Source organism: Siniperca chuatsi, linkage group LG5 (genome assembly GCF_020085105.1).
Source record: "Siniperca chuatsi isolate FFG_IHB_CAS linkage group LG5, ASM2008510v1, whole genome shotgun sequence".
Taxonomy (NCBI): Eukaryota; Metazoa; Chordata; class Actinopteri; order Centrarchiformes; family Sinipercidae; genus Siniperca; species Siniperca chuatsi.
The window spans coordinates 10423988-10451803 of NC_058046.1; the positions used below are offsets into that span (position 1 = coordinate 10423988).

The following is a 27816-nucleotide window of genomic DNA, read 5'->3' on the forward strand; positions in this document are numbered from 1 at the left end:
AGCTTGTTAAGACTATTAATAATGTGTGTTACAATCCAAATAAAACCTTGGTACTTGCAATTTGGAAATTGAAAAAAACTATTTAGCATTCATCCCTAGGTTGGAGGAATGATAGGCAAGAGGAGAGAGGCAAACAAACTTTGTATTCAAGCAAATTTTTTTAGTTCAGGAAGCAATTTCAACATGATAAATTGCTTTGTCTTTTACTTTAAACATTCAAGAGTTCTTGGTTGACAAATTACAAGCTAACAGTTTCTGATCCTGTTTATTTTGGCAGAAGAGCAGCAGGAGAAAATAAAAATACCAAGTTAAGAATAACGTGTCAAGAGATAAATATAGTGTAATGTGTGTAGCGTCTGGCACTGTGGCTGTGCTGCATGTCATGTCCTGTTGTCCTTGAACCATGTGTATCAGTATGTGGTGCTATCACTGTGCCTCTGTACCAATGTCACCAAGACAAATCCCTGTGCGTTTAATATACCTAACAATTCAATTGAATCAGATGCTGAGTTTAATCTGAGGCAGAGAACTGCACTTTAAGACACGGTTAAGGAATAACAGAGGATATGGGAGCAACGTGAAGCATTAGAGGACTAACATTTATCCTACCTCCACCAACCACAAACACACACACGCAGAATCACATGCATACACCAGCCGCCCTCTCATCCCTCATCTGCCCGGTGCAGATCCTTGACCAGGGCGCTTGTTTGAAAAACCAGAGGTCAAACCGTAAAGCAATTACGCTGGCAACTCATCAACATAGGGCTGACAGCAATACAATTACCTTCAGGCTGCAGCAGCCTGCAGCAGACAAGTGAGCAGAGAGAGAGGCCTGTGTTTAACTCTGGATGTAACAGCGCTTGCTGTATAATTGCACCCTGCCGAGTGCACTTTAATCCTGTGTTTAACAGGTACAGAGTAGTGCTGAGGGGAAGAGAGAGAGAGAGAGAGAGAGAGAGAGAGGGTCTATTAGGTGTTACCTAAGGCCTTGGCATCAAGCCACTTCACCGGTAGGAAGATAGAGAGAGATATGAAAATGGTGTCAGGAGAAAAGAGAACACAGTGCGATCTTCCTGCAGTCAAGGCTGGTAATACAGCTGCCTGACAACTCACTCCTGAGAGATGTAAATAATTACTGGAGATCATAGAAAGAGAGAGTGAGGGAGGGTCACGACAGTGTCGGCTAGCATGTCTCGTGCACCCTTACACCTTTTATGTGTTTTTCATAACCATTTACTGTAGGCTGAACTTGAAATATGTATTATGTAATGTGGCTATGAAACATATTCATCCATTATTCATTTTTTCCTACACAGTTTGAAAGAAAACTGCTGCAAATTTTATGAGGACGGAATTCTAATGTAGACTTTTTAAAATGAATATTGGTATAACATTGGTTTAATCTGGTTAATCTTCTTTCATATTCATGTACAACCAAACTGTGTCTTTCCTGCTGGACGAGGCATTGCAGGTATCAGTGACGGGGTCCTCTCATGGTGAGGACAGCTTCAAATATGGTTTTCCTGATAAAGTGTCAAGTCAAAAAGAGGCAAGAAACACAAAAGTGGTGCCAATCCTGCTGCAGATCCACAGTTGTCCTTTGAAGCCATAAAAATAACAATAAACAGTAACACTACAGAATGTTTGCACTGCAGAAGGTCTTATTATAATGAGATTTTCAACAAGGTTCTTGCATTATTGATTTTTTTTCTCCATTCTATTTTCACTTTGTTTTCACCTGTGGCACTCCAAACAAATGCTGTGAGAGTGAAAACCAAGCAGGGCATTGGTATGAAAAAATCAGAGTCGAGTTATAATTCCCTAGATAAATAAAGAGACAAATTTACATTAAGTAGACAGTGTCACATATTACACATTGTCACATTTTTCTGCTGGACAGTATCATTTAAGCAGCCGGTAATCCACACGCGCAAATCTGCAGATCCTCTACATTTGCATCTACATACATGTAGATGAATTGATAAATGAAATAGCTTGTACAGTATGAATCCATACGCAGTTTATCTATACATACGCCCCCAGGTCTGAGTGAAACTAATTCCCATCTGTGCATATATTTAAAGGTCCTGTATGTTCTGCTGTTATTTCACACACAGAGCATAAATGTTGTTATTCAAATATTTAATTCTCATTATTTTACTTCCAATATGTCCTTGTGTGGTAAATCACAGTTGTTATGTTTAATCCCCTTCATTTGTTTAACTTTAACTTATATTCTTTCTTTCTTCCTCTATCCGAGTTGTTTAAAGGATTTTGTTGCACCAATGAACCATTTTCCCAATAGGGATCATTAAAGTTTTATCTTAATCTATGTGAAAGACTCTTCCTTCACTGTGGAGTAGAAAATGAGAACTTTTAAAGTATAAAGTTCCAATTACAGAGAAATCTAGCAGTTACAAAAAAAAATGGTGACTTGTTATTTTAATGTAATTTGAGCCTGTAGGGTTTTTTCCTGATTGCAATAGTGGCGGACACAGACTGGATAGATCTGTCACTAATTGGTGGCATTTCAGTCTTGCCTTTACGCTGAACCTTTTATATTATATATAAAGGTATATATATATTCTGCTCCCCATGGTGCTCCTTGTATGAACCCAAACAGTTTCAAGAGGAAGCTTGATCCAAATGCAAAACCTCATGCCAGAGCCCAGCCCCACGTCACTGAGCTATGGATAACCCTACAGAAAGATAACATTGTAAGTAGACTGATCAATGAGAAACAAGGTGGAAGGAGGCTATATGGTGGAGGAAGTAGTGAGTAACGAGTTAGCATAAGCCATAAGCAACCAGGAATCACAGGAATGGATTAGAAAATACAGAATAGAACAAACTAAGTAAGTCTGTCTCAATGAGCTGATGACTGGTTGAAGTGGCACCTTTATTAACCCTCTGCTATTAGGAGAAACCCCATACTTGCTCCTCCACAAGCTGCCTCTCTGTAGGAACCAGCCTGTCAGTCATCCAGTGGGGCATGTAAAAGCACAGCATCGGTGGCCCAGTCTGAGGAGTCCAGTGGGTCTGAATGATGTCTCATCAGCTAATGTAGTGTCAGAGCAGCGGTGCGAGGCCAAGGTGGGTTATCACGCCGCCCGCTCAGGCGCTACGGTCGCTGTGCTCTCAGGTGTGGTGAGACGGGACTGAGATGGGTAACATGTCTCCAAGTCAAGACAGTTGAGGAAAGGCTGCAATGGAAAAAGGGTCTGGGAGCTTAATTTATCTGAGGTGAAAACAGGTAAATAGAATCTGTGAGTTGAGTTTTGTAAGCTGTACGTCTGACAGTAGGTGAAGAAATCAAACCTGCTGCTCAAGTTTCTTTTCTCAGGATTCAGTTGTTGTCCACCTTGCTTGAGACACTAGACCCCCTGCCAGGTATGCTGTTGTGTGTGTGTGTTTGTGTGAAAGTGCACGGATACATGGTACATGTGTGGCTGCGTCAGGCCTGCTTCCACTCAGTAGGATCAAACAGCAGCAGTGGCTGCGCGCCTCTCGTCTCCCTGCTTTCCCTGTAATATGGAGTGATCCATTCACCTCCCGTGGAGGAAGGACATGTTTATACAGCTCCTGCTCACAGGCAGCGAGAGGAGAAAAACAGATTACAGAAGCACTCTGGTCAAATGTCAACACAACGCCGCAGAAGTAGCAAAGAGACAAACATCAAACGCTGCAGCAAGAGTGTGAACAGACGGCTAGCGCTTAATCAATCAGCTAAAAACAAACAAATCTTTGAGTTTATAAATAGAGGAATTTCCTCTGTGTTGACCCTTGCTCAGCCCCGGTACAGGATCTAGTTTTCCTGCCCTGTGGCACTTTGAAATGGGGAGCTGACTCAAACCCCACAAATGGTAGAAATGAAACAGCTGCCAGCTCATCAGGCATGAAGCCCTGTGTGACAGAGAAGCAGGTTTGTTGCAGGGGCAGTGATTCAATACAGGAGCCCCCCTCTGTGAAAATTAAGAGTGGAATCAGAGCAGAGGGCTAACTGTGATTCATCTTGCTGCCTTTTTCTATTTCAGCTCAACTGCTAGCATGATGAAATAATCGCAGTGAAGAGGCACTCCTGCACAGCGGGACATCAGGGAATCTGTATGCTGGAGGCAAGGAGCAGTAATTGGCAAACACAAGCAGGAAGGGAGATTTGGCCCAACTGCTGCATAACCCGGGTCAGAGTGTACTACACTGCCTGACCCTCAATAAGCATATATGAAATTAGAAATAAAGATGTGTGAGAGCAAAGACAAGGATGAGAGGAAAGGAAAGGAAAGGAAGAAAGAGTAAGTGAAGACAAAGAGGAGGTGTACTAGAGTCAGCCCAGCCAAAGGTGGAGTGTCTGGGCTGATGCCAGATCACAGACAAACTAGGCACAGTGACAGATCTATTCCCTCTGCTGCCTCCAGCCAGCTGTCACTGCAGATAAACACAATGGGCTCCTCTCTCCAACAACAGCACGCTGTAATCTGGAATTGACAGCTGACTCTGCCTCACGACTCTGAGGGAGCTGAGGGAAAGACGCTGTGAGTCAATTAACTGAAAGAAATGAATTTTCATTTGGATGGCTCTGAATGTGGGATAAGTAGACAGAAGAGAATGGAGTATGCACAACCACAGGAACCTGGTGCCGGGCAAAAATATCTACTGGAAAGAGGTGAGAATAACTGCAACTTCTACAGTACTGTGTTACAAAGGTAGACTTTGGTTTTAAATGCTTGAGATGTAAAGCTTACTAGGAGCAAGAGCAAGCTTGTGGGTATTCATAAAATCAAGAGATCAAAGATCAAATCACCAAACTCATCTGTCTCTGCATGTATTCTGTGATCCGGCTCTGCTCTCAGACCCAGTAGGTTCCACATCAGATGGCCCCCACCCAAAAACTCCTTCGCCACTTGGGTGTGACACCCATCTGGTGACACATTCCCTCCATCAACACTGGCTGCCAGAGGTTTGATGCTTTGCATGAAAACGCTGCCCACGCTTTATATGGAGGAAAATGCGTCCTTAGCCTCCAAATCGCTCGTGCTGCCAGATTTTGCTTCAGTTTTTCCACGGGGCATTAGGCACAGAGCAGTGGATCAGCGTGCTGTGTGCTAGTTGTGACTGTCTGTTTACGTTTTCACAGGGAAAGCTGGCAGCCGCAGTGTGTCTGGGCCTGCCAATACAAGCCCAGGCCTCAGCTGACCCGGATTTGTTGTCTCTTTACACAACAAAAGTTTTTACAGCCTCTATAAAAAGTAATATCACACATACTTAAGTTCAAAGACCATCAAATGAAGTGAAACATATATCTTCACTGACTCTCTGGGGAACTGCTCTTACCCTCATCCATTCAGTCTCTCCCAGCCTCCCTCGGCTTGGTTATTGACATCAGGGCATCGACTTTTAAGAGGTCTATTCCCCTCATGTCCGGCGACTTAATATTCAAACTGCCTTATAAAACCGGTGCTGCCAATCCTGCCCCCATTTTTCAGCCGACTAGCACCTCATTTTATCCCTATTACATTCTGCTGGAGTGATGTAACTCCACCTCCCATCCCCTGAGTCCCTCCAGCCAAGGAAGTCATCCATTCATAGCAATCTGCTGCTTGTATCATAAATACCTGTATAGTATATGACCACTGCCAGACCTATTGCTGGAGATTCAGCCCACAAATCAATGCTGCACAGCTGGATCTAGATTAGGCCAAAGCTCCCATGCACCATTAGGTATACTGAAGCCAGAGAAGTCACTTTTGCATATGTAGCTGATTTCTTTGCAGACCTGGGTCAAATCACTGGAGTGTTTGTTTTAGACTGCTTGGAATACACAACGGGTGGGTTTTGCCACACAAGGAGCTACAAGTGCAGGAAATGTAACAGTATATTAAATGTGATTTACATTATCTGAACTGCCCTGATACATAATATCCAGAAAACAAAAAATGTCTTTTATTCATACATTCATATACAGCTTGATGAATATTTAGGTTCTCCTTTACCTCGTGGCAAGTAAACAGGTTGCTTTTTAACAAACATTTCCATAACTGTAAAGCATGGGCCTGCTGATGTACAAATATTCATTACACACATCAGTGTAAACTCTTAAATACACACCTATCATCTTCATATAAAAAAATCAATTCTGCCCTTGGCATTCATTAAATTAGCATGTAAGTGCATCCATTCTCCCTGCTCCAGGAATCACAGGCCAGCCTCTCTGACAATAATGAGTCTGTGTGACAATTTACAAATCTTTACAAAATTGTGTCAAATATCATGGAGAATAATGGAGAATTTAAATGTCAATATCTTTGTGTTGAGAATTGTAATGATCATGATTTATTTGTTCTGTCCAGTTTAAATCCTAGTATTGCAAGCAGCTGAAAGCAAACACTGACTATAGTAAGGTGCTATTTGAGCCATCACTGTTCTTATGTGTGGTGGGTGTATCACTGCGTATTGAAAAACATGTTACAGAAGTTTTATACTAAAGATATACAGTAAACAAATGCTGATCTGCTGCTGAAGATGTCAGGATACACAACCGCCCTGTAGGAAAGGCACAATCTCAACAGTGAAAAGAGCAAACATGTAATATTGATCGCACACTGCTGACTCAAGATGTGTGAAAGGCTGACCTTCCTAACAGCAAAAACACAAATTCTATCTTCACCACAACTAAATCCTGCTGATAATTCACAGCTCATACAAATCACCATTTCAACAACTTATTTTTCTTGGCTTGCAAAGAAAAATGATAAGAATAATCACATTCATCCTGATTTTTATTCCCACTCGCCAATCAAACCCCCAAACAAAAACAACTTAACCTTCCTCTCCTCTTTTTATGGATTGGAAGCAGTTGACATTACTGTGACATTTACCTCAAGTCAGAACACTGCAGCTTTCTGACTGTCCTTTAAGCAAACTCTCCTCTATCCTCCAGACTCACTCCCTTTAAATGTTACCTTCTTTTTCTGGGAGGTTAAACACACACTAGCTTTTTATCATTTCCTCTGAGTGTTGATGTGTGGACAGACTGCATCACTTTGAGCTGGGAGTCTCTGTGAGCCTTGTTAAACCTGACTTTAAGAGGCATCCTGCATGACTGGATTGTACTTGGACTGAGCAAAAACCATAAAAAGCACATAAAATCTAGTTGTAGATGCACAAAAGATTCACTGAAGTTGTGAGGGCTAAATTGCCTTCACAAAAGGTCAGAGACACTCTTGGCCACATTAATAACAAATCTCTGTCTTGACAATTCTAGATTTTTGTCTACAGTTGATTCCTTTAAGTTTTCTTTTGCCAGTCAACTTGTCTCAAGTATTAAGTGGGGAGAGACAATACTCCAGTATCATGTTTTATTTTTCTTTATTTTAGTGCAGCATCCTACATTTCTAGGATATTCTAGAAATAAGTAGTTTATTGGAAACTAGTTAAAATATTCTAACTGAACTGTCACTTTTTAAAAGAAAAGAAGGTTTTTAGGACTCAATATAAGATAGAAATGGTATGATGCATTCCATTATAAAATCCAAGCAAAGGTGCCCTGAAATAAGGTAGCTCTGAATGATTTCCATGACAATTCCAGAGGGAAAGGGAGTGTATCAGGATGAATGTAAATATTACAAGACGACTTGGAATGCAAGCATTACAGTCAAATCTGATTTCTGTAAATATACTGGAGATGCATGTTTATTTCAGGTGTAAATGTAATCCATCTGAGTCATAACACAATCAGGACTGAATATGATATCAACAGAAGGTGGGCAGGGGGGGGCGCAGGAGCAGGCACAGGCTTTTGCTTGCTGCTCCACACATAATGAGGTCTGATCCAGGAAGAGAATCAATGGTGATGTGACAGCAGGGGTGAAAGATCAACACGACCTGGACTCCGTCATGAGATGTGTGTGCATGTGCGTCTACTGGTATGCTATCACTCTTGTCATTTGTCAACTGGTCCAAAAGGTAATTACTGTTTCGAAACATTGACTCATTACAATATGGAGACAAATGGCTTGCCTGTTCTGCCTGAATCATTGACAGCATAATAACAGAACATCTGCCCCCCCCGAAGCACTAAATGGTATACATTCATCATACAGTACAGAAGGAGTGTATGTAATTACATGACATCAGCTCCGTGTTATTTTACTAACAAATGAAATAGATGGTGATGTCTCTATTAGTGGACGTAACCGTAGTGGGTGACTATGTAGGATGACCTTTGAGACACATTGACAGGAAGCCAAACAGTACTGAACTGGCCCTCCTCCAATAATATCTTAATCGCCACATGTCAGGATGGTCTAACGTTGTAGATGACTAAAACTGCAGTTAAAAACAATGTTCAAATGTAAAATTCACTCCACAGGAACTTGCTACTTGTCTAAAACAAGTCATTTTGCCAGGGTAGCACAACGGGTGATTAAAAATGACTGGCAATCTGAAGAGGTGAGGATGCCATTTGGAATCAGTGCTGAATTCAATTATATGATGTATAAAAATCCACGTGTGGAGGCCGCCATTCTTTGGCTCCAAGAAAAACATGGCAGGAATGTAGGCACACAGTTCTGTTGTGTGGGAGGGTGGTATTCATGCGTGCACGCGCGTGCGTGTGCGCGCGCACAATTGTATAAACGTATCTTCATGTGTGTTATATGCATATGTCAGCTCTCTGTCTGCCTTCATTTCCATCTTGCCTGGCAATCTGTCAATCAGTGCATGTGTAGAAAGAGACCAACACTTCTCTGTGTGGGTTGCAGGCATCTGTCTGTCAATAGCTCTTGCTTTCTCTCTGTATTTTTATGTTTTTTGGTCTGCCAAGCTGCCAGTCAGAAGTGTTTGCAGAAAGAGAGAAGCCATCTTTCTCAGCTGAAGGGCTCCCCACAGAGAGAACTGAGAAGCCCATCTATCTCAGTGGGTATTTGTGATTGCCAGCGGAGTGATAAGATGCCCCCGGGGCAGTGCTCTGTGCTCCGGCAGGCAGAGATCTTACGCTGCACTGATGACTGCTGTCTAGAAGCTTTATCTGGGACAAAAGCGGCCTTGTTAAAGCTCAACACCAGCGCTTAAACTAGCCGTGAAGAAACAGAGAGAGAGGGACTGTGAGGGAGAGGGAGGAGAAACGTCTCCGACTGAATATAATTACCTAGTTCAAACGACGCTGAATATGGTAAGTAGTACTTATCTCCTCTGTGACCTTCCCGGCCCATGCATTCCACTGTCATGGAAACTTAATAGAGAGAAAGCTGGGTAATCATGCTGTTTGATACGGCAGTGTACTTCATCTGTAATGTGCAGTATGTGCTGGATGAAGTGCAGTTCAGACATAGTCAAAATCATATATAATAATGTCAACTTAATGTCACTTAAACAACAGCACTTCACACATTCTCTTTAAAGATGTAAATTATTGTAACAGGAAATGCAGAGAGATAAGCCACTTAAAGGGGAAGATCAACAAAAGACAGGTTTGGTTCAGTGTTGGTTCATATTAGCTCACTGCTAGTACAGTGCTCAGTATGTATTTGTACAGCTCAGTACTGTACAAATACATGTCTGGTATTGAAAGGTGCCTTGGAAGAAAATGTTCACTGCATGCACGTAGTAAAGAAACAAATGAAAATTGCCATGTTATCTTCTCATACTCTCAAGAGTCAAAACAGAGAAGTGTGTATCTGTGAATTCAACACACAGTATGCATGTGTCAGCATTCATCAAAGCGCCTTAGATGAGAGGAAGTATTTAGCTCTCTACATTGTCTCAGCCTTGACACTGCAGTTGAGTCTATTGTTACCGTAAAAAGTGTTCACTTCACAATCCCAGAAACCTCAGTATATATCTCAGAATATATTAAACACATTACTGCCGTTGCAGTTTCGACAGAGATTCAAACATTTCTGTGGCACCAAATCATGTCAGAAGATTATTTTACTGAAATGATGTGTCATTTCTGAGTACTAGAAACTTCCTGAATGCAAGCCAAGACACTCACATACTTGACTATGAACTCTAAAGCTAGTCCTACAATGAAAATATTTTCCTTTCCTGTGATAGGATCTTATTTAAAAAAAAACAGCAATATAATAATAGCACAAATACCTAAAAGACTAGGTGATGTTTCAACATGTAAGGCCATGAAATCAGGGGATTTACACAACCACTCAGCAGTAATATAATATCTGCAGATTTATCAAATGTTATGCCATGAGTGGTATGCAAGATCTGTGCTCCCTTGGGTTTAGGGTGAATAAAAACTCTGGTCACTACTCTTGCTGTGTTTACATTGATGATTTTCAAGCTAAGAAGTCCAAGCCCTCATCTTAAACAAATCACTTCCTGTGCTCCAGGAGATTTTTCCAAGGGAGAACCAAACCAATGCCTGCTGGTCAGAGCAGCAAATATAGAAGCTTTCCATGTACTATTCTTACAGAGTAGAAAAAAATCAACATTTGTTCATATGGAAATGTCAGATACTGTCAATTCATGCTCAAGTGTAATATGAAAAAAGATGACCTGAAAATAGGAAATGAGAAGCTTTTTATAGACAGCTGGAAGTCTATTTCCAATAGGCATATTCAATAAAAAGGAAGGAATAAAAGGATCTCAGTCAAGACTGACACAGAAAATGTCTCAAGTTTTATATGAGAAATACGCCTTTGGGCCAGTAAAAAATCGCAGTCCTGTAACATATATAGCATGACAGACTGATGACAACATGTTATATATATATATCATATGTACTGAGTGGCTTGAATGCTGGATCACAGTGTTTTCAAGACAGTATCAGTGTTTGATGAGTTACAGTTACTAGAGTCTGTTATAGCACAGTTGCGTGTGCGTGCTCAGGGGCAGCTGGCAGGTTAATGAGCTCAGTAATAGGCCTGCAGACTGTCGTTCACCCCTTATTAATCGGAGACTCGGCTGTTTGTCCACACAGCTCAGTGGACCCTAAACAGCCAATCACAGGTAGTCTAAACACTGACATGCAGCCAACAAAAGCTTCCCAAACAATATGCTGACAGCAGAGGATCAGGGCTTAGAGGATTTACTGTATGCTGTAACACTGAGTACAGTAAAATGATTGTTCATTAACTGTATTAATTGTGCAGACACATTTGACTACTTGATATTCACTGCAAGGAAATAGTGAAAGTTGACAAAGTATAGCCTATAATCAAGAATATAGTACATATTGGCCTTTACAAATTGTACATACCATTGAACACATTATCCAGTTTCCAAGTGGAGATCAATGAACTTCATCTTAACACAAAACCTATACAAATCCAGATACAACCATTTATCTGACCCTAAGTGGCCTTACATGACTGTAGAACATGAGCATATTTTCCTTCACATTGACAGCAAAGAAAGCATGCAATACCGAACACTGGAAGTGAGCTTGACAACAGTGGTGCTATTATCGAAATAAACCATACTGCATCAGCGCCGCAGTCAGCTCATTCAGAACAGACTATCATCAGTTTTTACGCTGATTACATCACTGAAGTTGGGGAGATTACACTGTTGTTTATGCTCCCATTGCGGCACTACAAATGAGAGGCTTGCAAGCTTCAAGCTGTGTACCTAATAATGCAGTCTGTTTAGGATGCTCATCTCCTCCATCAGCCAGCCTCTTACATGTTTCAACAGGTAACAGCACACGGGTGGCAGTTTACATCAGGCACATAATAGGGGAAGTGGAGCCAATATGTTAACTGATGGGTTCAGACATTGGCAGGGTGTGAAAAGCTTGGCAGAGCAGACAAGCCTTAAGAGTTTTCTCTTTCCAGGTTGAGGTGCATTGTGGGTCTTTGTGTTGATATCAAGCAGAGTGGATTGCCATGACAGCAGATCATACAGAGTGGAAGCAGTATAATCGTAGCAAAACGCTGTGTAACTAAAAAGATTGTCTACAGGAAACACAATAGGCCTCCAGTACCCGAGAGTACATTAGCAAAAAATAGGCCACAGGCATTTTAGTACATAAAAGAAGAAGAGAAATGAAAATCCTCCTGCAGCAAGGCAATAACGCAGCTTTTAATGACAACAAAAAGAATCAACAAAGCACACAGCTCTCTTTCTGAGTGTTCTCTAATCAGCATTGCATTGAAATTGTTCAGATCACACAAGAATGTTGAGATTCTTTATTTGACACAACTTAAAAAGCACGGTATTTTGGCTTTATTATAATTGAATTACAGTGCTGCCAGCACAGAGATGGCATAACAGCTCCCTGTCTTGGCAAAAAACAGACAGCTTAATGTGATTAATTGGTGCTTTTTCGTATTTCTATATGTGAACTGTCATTTAGCAATCATGATGGGAAATTGAGTAAATGGTAGTGTGGCATCTCTCAAAAAGCTTTGTTGCTGATCTCATCTACATGGCTAAAGAGATGCCATTAGGCAGTGGATTAATCCTTAGCACCCGATTGACGCAATTTGCTTCAAAAATCGAGTCATAACTTAGTCTCTGATGGCCGTTGCGAATGTTGAAAAATCCACTTAGAAATCATAGAAAAAAAGACAGATCTTGCCTCATAATCATCATGTTTGGAAGTTTTCTTCAGTATCAAAACTAATCCAGTGATGTCTGTACGTGTATGGTTACGGTGCAAACTGCGGGGCCTGCAGATAATCGTGGATCGGGCGGGCCGGGTCATAAAAATGAACATTATTAACAAATCTCCCGGTCAGGATCTAATGCTAATTAGTTTTCTTTGTTCTTCTACACATCCAAAAGGTCACATACACAGTCCAGGTTCATACAGTGAAATTGTTTGGAGTAAAGCAGCCATCCTCCTGATGAATCCTGAGCTCCATCACAGCTGTCTAAAAATGTATTTCAGAAGCTAAAAGTTTAATTCTGTTTCTTCTGGAGAGTTTCTTCTGTCCTGTCAAGCTGTTATAACTACAGTTTTTAGTTGTGCTGCTTACTGCGTGCATGGAAACGTTTAAAATTACTGACAGCAGCCTCTCTAATCGTTAAAGTAAATCGTTAGAGAAAACACTCAAATCAATACAACACACAATAAAGAAATCACCTGGAAAGCTCATGCTGCTTGACATCATTTCACAGCAATATAGCCTACAGGGACCGGTAGTGGTGGAGATAAATGTCCATGTGGATGCAGGTCTCTTAATCAGAGAGAATTATTTGTTTGGGTGGGTGGCAGGTGGATGATAAATGTGTACATGTGGATTCGGATCACGTCCGAGCCGATCCGCGCACCACTGCAAACCCAGTTGGTGTTTGTTAAAAAATATTTTTATACATTATTTTTCTTAATCAGACCTGCTAAATTTTTGGCGCACCAGTGCGACCAATGAAAATGTTTAGTTGCACTTGACAGATTTTTGTCAAAAGGAAGGGGCAAGCTCCACTGATGAAGAGGAACTTAAGTGTTGTTGGTGTCACAACGAGAATCTATGCAGCCCACTCACGGCAAGTAAGAGTCAAACAAATCATCCCACATCCTAAATATGTAGCGGATGTCTTCATACAAATCCTCCCTTTGAAGATTTGCTGTAGCTCGGCTGGTGAACATGCCCTTGTCTCCGGCAGCCTGGTGTTTTCGGCTCTTCGCGCCTGCCTGAGCTCGGCAGTGTGAGCAGAGGCACACGACAGCTTTAAAAGTTAGCTAGACCTTTGTCAGCCCTGTTGCTACACCTCTCTGTGGCCAGGCTGCTGCTGCTCCTGCTGTTGCTCTGCCTCTCTCATAACAACACTTTTACTTTTGCAGAAGAGACATCAATACCTTACAGACATTTTAAAATAGTCAACTCTGTAAACACAGACTTAAAGGAATAGTTCGCCATTTTGGGAAGTATGCCCATTTGCATTTTTTGTTGAGCTTTAGATGAGAAGATTGATACCACTCTCATATCTTTCTGTTAAATATGAGACTGGAGCCAGGAGGAGGTTAGCTTAGCATGGCACAGAGATTGGAAACAGGAGGAAACAGTTTGCCTGGCTCTGTCCAAAGGTAAAAAAAGAAATCCAGCTATTAGCACTTTTAAAGCTCACTAAATAACATGTTATATCTCTTTTACACTTTGGTTTTTGTACAGCAGAGCCAGGCTAGCCATTTTATGCTAAGCTAAGCTAACAGTCTCATGGCTCCAGCTTCACACTGAACAGATGGATATGAGAGTGGTAGTCGATCTACTCAGCTCACTCATGGCAAAAAAGTGAATGAGTGTATTTCCCAAAATGTTTAGTCCTTTCACATTCACCGTGTCCTGAAGCACAATTCACTATTACTACAAGACATCATATCAAAACTGAACAACTTAATACTGGTGGCTTCCTTGTTCTCCTTTAGGTCCATGCTGAATTTACAATGAGCTGTTTAAAGACTGTGATGGAGAGGAACACTATAAACTGGATTAGTGTAACTCAGAGCATTATGCTCTAATCTCTAAACAATTACTTTTTTACCATTACCATTCAATTGTCAATACAACTCTGCTGCAAAATCATAGCTGGGAGGCAGAGTGATTTATGAAGCCGCGAAGAGCAGATCAACTGCCCTTGCGGCTCACTTGACATGTAGTCTGCCTTCTGTCGGCTGAGTTTCCTGAACAGACCTTTCAATTCCCCATTCTCTCAGAAAGCTGGGTAATGAAAGGCCGTAGCAGGCTAGAGGTAGTTGTGGGGTTCATACATTCCTCTTCCTCTCTGCCCACACCCTGAAAAGCACGGTAAGCTTGATCTTCTTCTTTTTCTGTATTTTTTTTTTTTAAAGCTCAACTCTCTCAGCAGCCACATTCATCAACAGGAATGTTTGGTTTCAAACTGAAAGGCCTGGTGCTATAATGGAAAGCAATGCTGTTTCCCTTGTGGTGAGAAAATTTATTTTTTTTACATTCAGTGCTGTTGATACACAGTAAGCTGCTGCTGGATTCATAACCCACTGACTCACAGAGGATGGGCTTAACAGGGGATGACAGACAGGATTCTCTGGAAATGTTTGATGTATTTCACTGAATTATCAAAGCCGGTCTGAATTACATAAAACACAACAGAGCCTAGCACAGTGGAGAGAGAATCACAGATCAATCATCTCTTAGATATCAAAGAAAACAAATTGTGTTTGCCCCATATATCCTCATGCTGTTTGGGGACTTATAATATGAAATCACTTCCCTGCAAGCCTGAAAGCTTTACACGCTGTATGTAGGTGGGATTATGAGAAACAATGCAATCTGTCCATTCAAGCTGCAACTTGCAAATTTATAAAGCATCCTACATGTTCTCAGTGACCATCTAGCTGTTTGATGTGGGTCATGAGGCTTTCATGAGGCTCCTGCAGCACCGAGAACTGACAGACTTTCTCTTGAACAGAAGAAAGACAGGAAATTGGGCTGCATCACCTTTGAAGGTCTGAGATATAAACTCAACCCAACAAGCTGTGTGTGATGTAACGGCTGTGCAGGATACCGACTGACAAAAAAGGTTCAAAGAATACTTCCTCTAAAATCACACGATCTGTTCTGATTAACAATAAAAGGATGTCAAAAGTGCAAAAAGTTGAATTGAAGCATCTGAGGGTAATGATATCTTCAGTCAAATCAAAATGAAGAAAGCGGAAATGGTGTGCCAGCGGTATCTTTTAAGAGTATCACTACTGAGTGTATGTGTCTCCCAGTGCTTGGAGCTCTTGGTGTTCTCAATGTGGTGTCGAGCCTCAGCTGTAAGATGTTTCAACAAGCTCTGCCTCCCCTCCGCTAAAAGAGGCCTCAATCAGGGGGCAACAATGACAGCCGAAAGTCATCCACACCCCTACAATCCTCTTTCAAAGGAGGATGCCATTAATTGGCACACAGCACATTCCACCCTGGCAATTACACTCTTGTCTCTTGTACCGCCTGGTTCAAAGAGCCGGGAAGCGGAAGTCTTTCTGGTGCTAAAAGCAGAGCAATATCCTGACAATGACTGGCAAAAGCCTGCAATATTTATCACAGGAGGGAGAGGGAGTCGTTCTGTGCCAGAAAGACAGTAACTTCCCAGTATGAGAACGTGCTGGGGGAGGGAGCGAGGATAACATGAGGCTGCAGTCAGGAGATATCAATTCCAGCTGCTAAAGCCACTCCTAGAAGGTCAACATCTGGGCCATTTTGATGGAGCAAAGCAAGAAACAAAGCAAAAAGGCTGTCAAAGAAAAAGATAAGCAGAAAATGTAAAATACACAACAATGATAGAAAACTGGCCAGTTCTCACCAATCGGTATAAGTTTTCACCCTCTCACATTCAGCCTGCTCTTCTGTTTGCCTGGAGGGCATCTGCCTTTCCCTCCCACTAAAATTCCCCAGCAAACATAATAAAAAGAAATACCAGAGAATTTGTTCACAGTGGTTGTCTTTTGCCTCGGGCTACAACATCCTCTGCAGCTAAAGGTCAGCATGGGGTCAACACTACTGAATGACAGACAGCTGACATGACCACCAGGAGCAGAATGTCTCTTTATTCAGAAAGCACTTTTCAGTATTGACTATGGACTAAATAGGATGAAAAGCATTAAGTAATTTATCCTTTTCAGACAAAAAGGTTAATCTGTAATTTTCATTACTTCTGTCTGACAATTTTTTTTTTTTTATCTATACCACTATTCTAGCATGTCTAACCTCCTACGGACACTTGGGCTGGAATTCAAACCTCAATACTTTTTGAGTACCAAAATGTGTCAAGTAGATATTTCCTGGTTTAAAGATGCTATAATCAATATTTTTCTAAAAACAAAGGATCAAAGAACTATGTGTAATGTGAAAGGGGTTGCTCGCAGTGACAAATCCACCGACAATTATAACCCGACTCTGCAGTTCCCGTCAGCTCTACGGAGTGGTTTAGTGTCTTTCAGCTCATTGTTAAGGCTTTACGGCCCACAACTTTACTGTTTTGGTTCACTCTTACCGCTCTCTTTAGCGTTGTTTCAAGGCAGGTTTTTTCAGTGAAAAAGCTCTGATAAACCCACTGTGCACTACCTGTCCACCACCAAATGGCTATCAGACAAAGTTAGCAACTAGCTAGCCAGATATTGCCCTCAGGAGTTGGTGGAGACCAAAAAAAGAGCTAAAAGAGTGAATATTGCAGTTTTGTTTGTCAGGTAGCCAGAAACAAGACTAAAAAATGAATGCCAATGTTGCCCTGTATCTGTTGGATGTGTAAATAAGCAACTGTTAACTGACAAGTAATATATATAATCGTAATATCAACATAAATGGTGATAATATGTCAGTCTGAGCTTTGGATGTGTGTTTACAGCTCATTTACGCTATCCCTAAGTGGCCAAAAGAAAATCATTTAATGCAAGTTTAAGTCATAACTTGCCAATTATGTTATATATAATAAGTTATTTTGCAGCTGCATGTGTTGGGACATTGAACCTGCTGTGTATGGGAATATTATTTTGTTTTGCTAAATGAAAAAAAACAAGGTACAAAAAACAGGTTTGTATTAGTTAATGAAAAAAATATTGTTTTGGTATCTGTGATGAAATTACAAAACCAAGCCCCAACAGATGCAGAAATACTATGTCACATACTGGCTGGACACTGGATTTTTGCTGTCTCTCTCTGGATCACCTAATATGTAAATCTACTGTGGCTGTAATTTAACTAAAAGTTTTTGGATGTAGGCTACTCTCTGCTGCTGTAAAATACCAGACAGCTTCTGATGTTTCCTGCCTTTGTTACAGACAGGACAAAGAGGTGATCATGGAAAAATGTGCTTTGCAGATCACTTGGGGTTTTCAACCCACTGTAAACTCTGTTCCGTTTCCTCTTCCATTCAAATCTCTAAGCCTTACCACATGTACTCCTGTACCATACAAACCACTAAAGGCTTCTCTCATACTTGTCCAGCCTCAGCTAATTCAATCTGGTCATAATATGTGCAGGGTGCAGCTCCTATGCCCTAGCAGCTTGCCATGTACCATTAAATAGAGGAACAAGCATCTTGTTGATCTGGCTCATGTCAGCGTCCAGTGGTTCATTGCTAATTCCTATCATTAGTGCATATTGATGGCGTGCAGCTCGGGGAGAGCTCCGTCCAAAACCAGCAGCCAGGGACCAGAGCAGAGGAAATGAGGAGGGATTGATGGTCACTTCCTGCATCGCTCACACTGCTCCAGAGGCAGCTGACAGGGGCTTCCTGTGGCTTTCTGTCAGCTGCTGGGAGAGAGGGACAAACAGACAGAAACCGAGACAGAGAGAGAGAGAGAGAGAGAGAGAGAGAGAGAGAGAGAGAGAGAGAGAGAGAGAGAGAGAGAGAGAGAGAGAGAGAGAGAGAAATGGCTGTTGCTGAGTTGCTCCGAGTGTTAAGCAGTCTTGGTAGCAGCCCAAATCCACTTCAGGTTCAGCCAAACGGGGCAGAAATTCATCAACTGCGCTGAGTGTGAACAGTGCAGTGGTAATGACAAACAAAATTAAAGTTGTGACATTCAACTTTTTCAGATTAAAGAAATGTAAAAATACCCTGTGGGGTAGGGTTGGGTTCTGATATCCGGTTCCATCTTGGATAACTAGATTCTCTATTGCAAGCAAATCTCTTATCATACCTTGTAATAATCCTTGCTCTGTTTATTATTTAAGAGTAATGTACAAAAGATTCAGGTAATATTAATATTAGTCTTCTCATTTTTGCAATTGCTGACCATTGCTTTCATCTGTTTAAGTGGCTAAGTGGCAGTTAAGTTCTCTAGGAAACTTAACAACATGCAATATTTGATACTGGATTCGATCAAATTACCTTTGCGCAAATCCCTAAATCTCCATTCGGTGTGACTTGTTGAATTGGCCATATGTTATTGCATGAACAGATTCAGCAGCAAGCTAGGTTGTGAGTGACAACTAGAGTCATAACATTAAAGCTACTGAAATGACTAAAAAAGGGCTCTGCAGCAAACCTCAAAATGGAGCAGATCTAATCTGTTCAAAACAACTCAGAATTGTAGTTCAGTGAAGGAAACACATGGGTGGAGAAGCCACATGCAGCTGGTATGTATACTGTGAGAAAGCCCGGATGCTAGCCAGGTTGCAGTTTGCAGCTTTAACCTCCCTGGTGCTAGTGTGGTTCATGTGGTTATTCATCAAACAGAAATTAGAAGTGATTATATCTACACAAAGTAAATGCTCTCTGCAAAGAAAATAAATTAACATCTGCTAAACTTCTTACTGAATATTTTCTTTTTTCTTTTTATTCAATGTTCTAAGTTATGTTCAGGGAAATAATTGAGTGTGAGTGCTTTGAGATGAAAGATGGGAAACAGAGGGGATGACACATCCAAAGCTCAGACTCATATTCAAACACTGAAATACACTAAATGCTTAGTCTATTAAGCCATCAACTTACCACTGAATATTTTCTCTTGTCATCTCGTGAATTGAACTCTCAGCCTAACAATTACTGCTGCCCACGTCCACTTTTCCGATTTTGTCTCAGTTTCAACAATCTAATGCAATATCATATCTTATTCACACCAAGGGACACGATATCCTGGGCAATGCATCTTTGCTAAAGAAGATGAGAGCCTTTTCCAATGTAAGCAATCAAGGCTCATGGTTAAAATTTAATGTGGTGGCGTTAAATATAGAGTACAGGGAGGAAACCATCTCAAACAGCATGCTAAGCAGACCTGAACTGTGGCTATTCTCTCAGCACGTTACGGAAAGACTCAAGTGCTTAAGTTATTTTCGGGCTATTGTGGGCTTTTTGCAGTAACCTGATACCTTACATGGCATGTGAAGAAGAAACCAGGCTACTGGGAGAACAGTAGCCTGGTTTCTTCTATGCATCTAAATATAAAGACTATGAATATGATAGCAGTTGGGGGAAAAAACATAATTGACCTATTTTGTTGTGTATTTAGTTACTGATAGAAGCTATTATTTCCTTCTCAATTTGAAAACTGTTACCATAATTCCCACAATCCATGGCTAACACCAGGAGTAAAGTGTCTCCCCTGACTCCTCGAAGAAGAGACGCTTACTTTTAGCTCCTCTAAACTCCTCTTTGGTCTCCAACATTAAGCCTCTCTATTGCTGCACAGTGACAGAAACCTAACTGGCAGATCTAATGATTATCAGCTGAAATGGGAGTGATAAGAAACTGAAGCAGATAAGATCTTATCAAAACATACTGTACATGCAATTCTTAAGGCAACATGCCAGAGAGGGCAAAGTCATACCTCATTAGTCTCACTGTCAAAACCACTTGCGCCATTAAGATACTGTAAAAACACAGTGTTGAATGCTGAGTGCTGTTTCAACATATGTATCAGCCAAGTTTTGAGTGGTGTTACGCAAAGAAAAATAAGCATTTACAACAAGTTATTTGTCATAATGAAATAAAAAAATGTTTTTCACTTTGTTAGCCTATTCTCTGAACCTTGATGTAATCCTATTTCAAAATAAACCTTCACTATATTAAGCATTTTGTTTCTTCATTGCTTAATATGAAATCCTACATGACATTTTACTGATGTCGTAATGGAAAACACACCTGAAAACTCAGGGCCAAAAATTAAGGATTTTATCTTGCAATACTAGTACTATAATACAAGTGCAATATCTAATCATTATATGATATGTAAACATACATCGTCTTTCATTTGGAAATATGTCAAACCCTTGAACCAAAATGAAATGTCATTACCTTGAGGCATATATAAAACTCATATCATATGAATTACACACTCAGATCTTGAACTTCAGCAGTTTCCATTCCTGACTTGATGTTATCTGAAATACCCATTTCTTTCCAGCATGTGAAGCCTGTAACAACTAAGCATGTAACTCAACCAGTGGTGCTGCAAAGCCCTACAGCCCTTAACAGCTTTCAAAAAGGCAAAGCCAACAATCTGGCAAATACAACAATCCAGCATAGGTGGGTCAAGAGGTCATAGTCATTTCTATGAGTGACAGCTGTAGGAGCTGAGTTGGAAAAGGCCTATATGCTTCAGTGTAAGTATCCCGGTCCATCTCATTGTATCTGCAGAGCCCCAGACAAGCCAGGCATTAGGAATAGCCCACTGTGACTCACTCAGTTAATGGCTGTAAAGGTTTTATTATCCCAACCCAGCCTGCTCAATCCGAAACAAGATCAGAGCCGCCACAGGAGGAGTCCCCAGGGACGACTCCTTACCCCCTCCCCTCCACCTTCCCCTCTGCCACCCACAACCATGATAAATGACTTCACACTTTCCACCCAACAGCTGTCTTTTTTCCCCCTTCTTCTTCTCTATCGGGCTTACTGGAGCTGATATTTTCCTAGGAAGACTGGGATTTGTATAGATATATATGTGGTGTTAAAACTAACTGCAAAGAACAACCCCCTTCCTTGCTTTAAAGGGAAAATGTTGTTTCATTGTGTTTACACCAGACAGATTTCAGAAACGTTTTTTCAGTTGCACAAGATGCCCATGTGACATGTCCAGCGTAGACAGCATCAAGAGTTTCTGAGCACTCTTCTCTCTGCTGCCCTGGTTTGCCCTGTCTTTCTATATCAAAAAATGTGATCTGGTAACAGTGACTCAAATAAGTTTCTAAGTTTCCACACAGAAAAAGATAAACACCACCACACTTTTGAACATCGTTCCCTGTGACTGTTAATCTAAGTGTTGTGTTCACATAAAACATTCTGTCCCTGAAGAAGTATAATTTAAAAGTGCTATAAGTCTAATATTGATGTATATTAGGGCTGCTAATGATTTTTTTCATTATCAATGAATCTGATGATAATTTTTTTGATTAATCAACTAATTGTTTAATCTATGAAATATCAAAAATGAATTGACTAATGGTTTCAGCACTAATGTATATGAATAATAGCATGTTAGAAAATAGTATGTGTAAGGGTTAATGTAATGGTTAAATGTTCACATGCTTGATTTGAATCTGAGAATGTTATTATTACTTAATGTCAGCTGCACATTAGACTCTAATTTGGTTGTTGGCAATGTTGGTGACACAGAATTTAGACTCAGCCTACTATTGCTCCTGCTCTAATTCCTTCTGGATTACAGCATCTGCTAAATGTCTATGGTAGCAAGGTCTTTTATATTACATAAATGACTGCTGCAGGCCTAAATCTTCTATCTCTTCAGTTTAACCCATCAGCACAACAGCATCAGTCACCGCGAGTGACTACACTCCTCAAGTTGAAGCGTGCTGGGTCCTATTCAACAGATCAATGACATATGACAAATCCAGCTCGCTAAACAGATACAACAGTTCTAATCACAACACATATTTGAGGGTGAAAGACAAAGATTCAGATGGATGAAAGGAGAACATGGAAACGGTCCTGTGCTGCTCGATCTGACAGAATACTAGTATTTCCTGTTGTCAGTTTACTCAATGCTGACTCATTGCGCCACAATTCCTCTTAATGTTTACCTACACTAGCTCTGGAGAAAGATTGTAATTTCCCCACAGCCCAGTGAGCATGCTGCTTTGTGCTGCTGTTTTGTGCATAAACAGTTCTGGTATTTTGAAGAGTTAACCATTTTACAGCGACAGAAAATGTATCACTGGTGAAGCTGCAAATAATCAAGACTTTCTAGAAACTGCAAACTAATCACTCCACCCCACCAAGATGATTCAGTTATTCATGCTTGTAAAAATACTGACAATTGAAACAATCTGGTCTCTCAGTGAGTGTGTCCATCATTTTGTTAGATTTGCTACATCTTACAAGACTGTATATAACAGCCTCAATTGGGCAAAAAACTGCAATTCTTTGTACTGAATTATAAACACTCAAAGAATCTTAGCATAGTACCCAAGACTGAATGCCAAAAAAAACAACAACAGTGAATCTGACTATCTGACTGATAGAGTAGGGTGATATTAGATTTCTTAAAAACAGCAGACAAGGGTATCCAGTTTACTCCTTTCATAATCAAATTTGGGATTGATTGATAAAGGATGTCAAAAACAACACTGGGTGCAAAGTCTAGTTCACTCACTGCAACTGGAAATCAGTCAAAAATCACACATAACTTTGAAACAGACCATACAGATGAAGACAGAGAGCAGATGCTTGAGCTAACAGTAGCTTTGTACAACTGATAAGCTACAGTCTATTTAAAAGGAAGGAGGGGGAGCTCTGAGCTGATTTACCCACATCCCTGATTTAACACTTCATAGTCAGGGTGCTGTTCATATCTATTTGCTAATGTTGTCACCAGAAGCTTGTACAGGGGTAATGGTACAGGTAATTCAGAAGTGGAACATTACCAAATGCATCCTGGGATAAGGATGAAATATGGTAGGTACAAGGGGGTACACAATATAAAAAAACAGCTGTGTAATACAATGCAATCCAATACAACAGCCCTGCAACAAACACTTCCTTTGTAAATCTGATACATTTAAGTTTTGTTGAGACTGTGCCAGAAAAGTGTGACTGAATGCTGGTTATTTTTGAGAGTGTATGTTGTCTGACCCAGTCTCTACAAAAACATTATAAGTTTCAATGGTAGTGCTTTTTGCAAGTCCTTTATCAAACCATACAGGTGTTCATGATATTGCATTCACCCCCTGTAGCTATTAAGTGTGTGTTTCCAGAGGAGCACACAGGTCTGAAGGTGCATGGTCTTAGATTACCAAGCCAAAATAACATTTTGTACTGCTGGATTAAACCAAAATGGGTAATTCTGCACGATTAAATGAGTTCCCCTTTTAAGGATGTAAAAACTTTGGCCCCAGGCATAAGCAATGTCAAAATGTTTGGGTCCTTATCCTTTGAACTATAATATAAAGACAAACGTGCTGCACTATGTTTTTAAGCACACAGAGTTATTCCCAACAAGGAGGTTTGTTGAAATGAAAAGAGAAGGGTAAAAAATATTATTTAGAGCCAGCCTGAGTAAAGCTGCGTTTGGTTTATAAAAAGGTCAACTCAGCAGGTAAGGGATTAGCAGAATCATTGAGCAGGACCAGCTGAGTCTCTGAACCTGATGAGGGATGGCTAACCCATTCAACACACAACATTAAATATGTATTTCACTAAATCAGCAGCCGGCAAAAAGAGTCAAAATGAATGGGCCATATATATTTGCAGATTTAGAGAGTTGCTTTTGACAATCCACAGGCATTGCAGTGATTCAGCAGGTTTGAGAGGGTAGGTAGTCTCTGCTGTGCAAGACTAAATACATTTAAGTTACAGGAAATAATAATTCTGTGGAAGTGAACTGCACTGTGTGATTCAATGGAAACAAGTCCGCCTACATGTCAAATGACTCTACAATTCAGTCTGCTCAATGAAACAAGAAAGCCTGCCAATAACGGATAGCAAAGAGGAAGTGAAGGTAAGGGGGAAAAGAGTCACAAGCTTTCATTAAATTGCTTTTGAAAATACCTCACTCTCACAGAGAAGCTGAAAACAAGTGGAGGTCTGCGAGGTGACATTTGTTCTTCGCCAGCAGATTCATTTTTCTAAAGGAGCATGCACTACAGGAAAAAACATGCTTCGCAATCACAACAATTTCCACTACACCCCCTCTCTCAATTACTACATTCCGAAGAGGCTTCCTCAGAGCCGATCATATTGAACAGAGCAGAGCATTATTGTACATGGCACATCCTGGAATGGAGCCATTGTGGGCTGCTGAGTATATTCTCATTCCATCCCACTAAGAGGAAATCTTCATGGCCGAGGCAGCCGAGCACAATCCCAGCTATCTCCTGGGGGACTGTAGCAGGTTGAGGAGGTCGAGCCCAGTGTTAATTGAACCCGTTGCAATTGTTATTGAGGCACAGAGTGTGAAGGAGCGAAACGAGGGGAAGGGCATACATGACATAGCAAAGGAGGTTGGTATTTGAGGTGGTGGTGGTGCTACTCTGTGTGTGTGTGTGTGTGTGTGTGTGTGTCTGTATGTGTTTGTGTGTTGTGTTTTTTTTTTACAGGACCCAACTGACCTGGGGGCAGGGCATATGTCTGGAGGAGTGGAGGAGGGGAGACAACCTTTACTGAGACACTGACCTACGTGATCCTGTTCATGCTCCCTGGGGAACACCGTGTCATCAAGCCAAAGACACACAGCATGTGTGATCACAGTAATTAAATAGAAGCAATTGGTTATGGGTCAATGAACACTTCACGGCCACGTGTGGACACAGAAAGGGGAAAGCTAACATGTAACACAGACATGGTAAGGTCATTGAAAAAGCTTCCAAGTTGTCCACAAAATAGTACTGAAACGGTGAGTCGTCACTTGATTAATTAGTCGATCAATATAAAATGAATTGACAAAAATGTTGATGATTAATTAATCGTTTAAGTCATTTATCAAACAAAAAAGCCAAACATTTGCTGGCTCCAGTTTTGGAACTGTGAGCATTTATGTTTTTATCTTATTTGGATGTAAATATTTATGACTTACGCACTTACGTTAGTTGAAAAGTAAAAAAAGTAATCAACAGATGTTACCTTGATTTATCTAGAATGAAAATAATTTCAATAAAAGTATATTTATGTAGTAAGTATGTGTTTAAGTAAGATCATGTGCATGCATGTGTTCCTATGGGCACACTGTGTTAAATAAAAACACAGTCAAAATTGCATAATTGAATTGAAATTGTTACCCTCCCCCTCCCTCCTTCCACCAGTTTGTCTTGTCTGTGCAATAGCCATGTCCTTGTATTATCACATTAACGTTCTTCTGTATTTGTCTGTCATAGAAAATCTATAATAAAATCTAAATGGAAAACAAAAGAATGAAAATAATTAACAGTGCAGTTTCTGCAGCTGCACAATTGCTATATCATTAAAGCAAATTAAACAAACAGTATGAGTGAGAAAGTTGCTTTTATATCAAATTTGTGATTTGAAAGAGTGTAACTTTCATATATTTTAATTACAATTTAGTATTACATAGTTAATAGATGGCTTACGAAAGATATTTTTGTCGAAGAAGATGCGTCACTCTGTATAATTTTGATGTTTGAAAAGAGAAGGAGTGAGCAACAAAGCCCTTTTCTACATAATCAAACCAGGTGATAGCCTCACGTCAATTTGAGACAGGTAGCTAGCAGGTAGCTGAGTAGTTGTCATGCAGGTGAAAGACAGATTTGCTGCAACCTCAAACATTTAAGCACATCATATCAATGTTTTCAGTTAATCACCTTAAAAGCTCTGAATTGAGACCTCCAGGATTCAGAACTGTGAAGCAGTCTGTCCTGTTAGTCTGAAGCTAACATTAGATTAAGTCGCTATAGCTTCAGCGCAGAGCTGTTAACAGTAGCATTAGGTGTCATCAGTCTGATATAACAATATTTTCAGACAGGTAAACTGTCTATTTAATATTTTTGAGTAATCTAGTCTAGTACACTACTAATGTAATATCTTTAAAAATGCAAAAATCTACTTCATAGTTTTATCAAATTATTAAGATAAGTTTGTGATATTGCTTACAATCATATCTTTCCCTTGTTTAATCCTATGTAGACAGCAAATACAGGCCTAGTTTAATTTATAGAAAATAATCAGAACTGGTCAGAAAAATAGCAAAAAGATATTTTCTTCAAATCATTTAGCCCCACAGTATGTATCTTGAGGATTTGATGGTCATGTAAGGAATGATTAGGATAGTATATTTTAAAGAAGCCATCGCTAACATTGACACTGCTTTTATGGCAGCGGAGACGTGGTTTTGTAGTATTTCTGTCTGATGTGTTGGACACAGAAACTGTAGCTAAGTGGTCCTACTCTGGAAAATATATCAGCAGCACCTGAGTGGGAACCTCTCTTCAGAGCACTTTAACTAAAGACAGACTACCAGACAGCTGTGAAGGAGGTTAGGTAAGCAAATGCCTCTGTTTGGTATGTACCAGCCTCACACAGCACAAGACAGTCCCTCCAAGCTCCCAGACACTATCCTCAGCCTATAAACAATGTCCCAGGGAAATAGAAAAGCTGTGTTCCACCCCGTCTTACTCACTGCAGCCAGTAGCAGCAGCGCTTGAGTGATGCTCTCCTGGCTCCGACAAAAGACTTTAAAGCCAGTGTGCAAATCACCCACCCCCCCATGTTTGCCAACAAAAGCCAATTGTGTCAGCCATAAATACTTACAGATACCAGCTTAACAAAAGAGCTTTGGTTTCTGTCTGCTGCCCCATGGAAAATCTATGCTCCGTGAGAGTGTCAAAGTGCATTCAGTTGCAGGCAAGTTTCTTCTTCAGTGTCTTAACCTGGAAGAGTGGGTGGTAAACAAACCACTTCATTAGATGCCAAAATAGCTGAAGATATAATGTGACTGCAAATTTAGAGTTCTCCAATGTGCTGTGATTATACAGAAATACAAAAATGGACTTTTATGCTAGGCAGCATGGGGTTCTGGACAATAGAGCGCAGTGTATTCCATTAAAATGACAAACGCCACTGCTGGCCTCTCGGTCCTAAATCGTCAGGCCCGGAGAACAAAACAAGCCTTTCAGAGGCTAACTCTGCAAAATTGATTATTGCTTTCTCTTTCAAGTGGCGCTGCTGCTTTGTGACTTGCACATGACTTGGCAGGAAAAGGACAGCTGGCTCTTCATTCTGGGCCCTATTCACATGACTGGTGTCCCACAAAGGAGACAGGCTATAGGGCTGCAGGCTGGGCTAGACGTCCCTCACAGAGCTGGACTGTGGATTAAGCACAACTGGGTGATCCTAAGTTTCAAGAGAGAACAGTTTATAGTCTCTAGTGACTAACGTAGATAAGAAAATAAATAAGACACATCTCTGAAACTGTGAATGTTCATAAAGGAATGACTGCAGAAAATGACCAATATCCACTAAATGGTTTCAGCTTTCAAGCGTTGCAGG

General features: G+C 40.6%; 1 protein-coding gene across 14 annotated transcripts in view; it reads right to left on the bottom strand.

Annotated features, from left to right (window-relative positions):
• fbrsl1 (fibrosin-like 1) overlaps positions 1–27816 on the bottom strand; it is a 270998-nt gene that overhangs the window by 211215 nt on the left and 31967 nt on the right. The gene's annotated exons all lie outside the window — the stretch shown is intronic.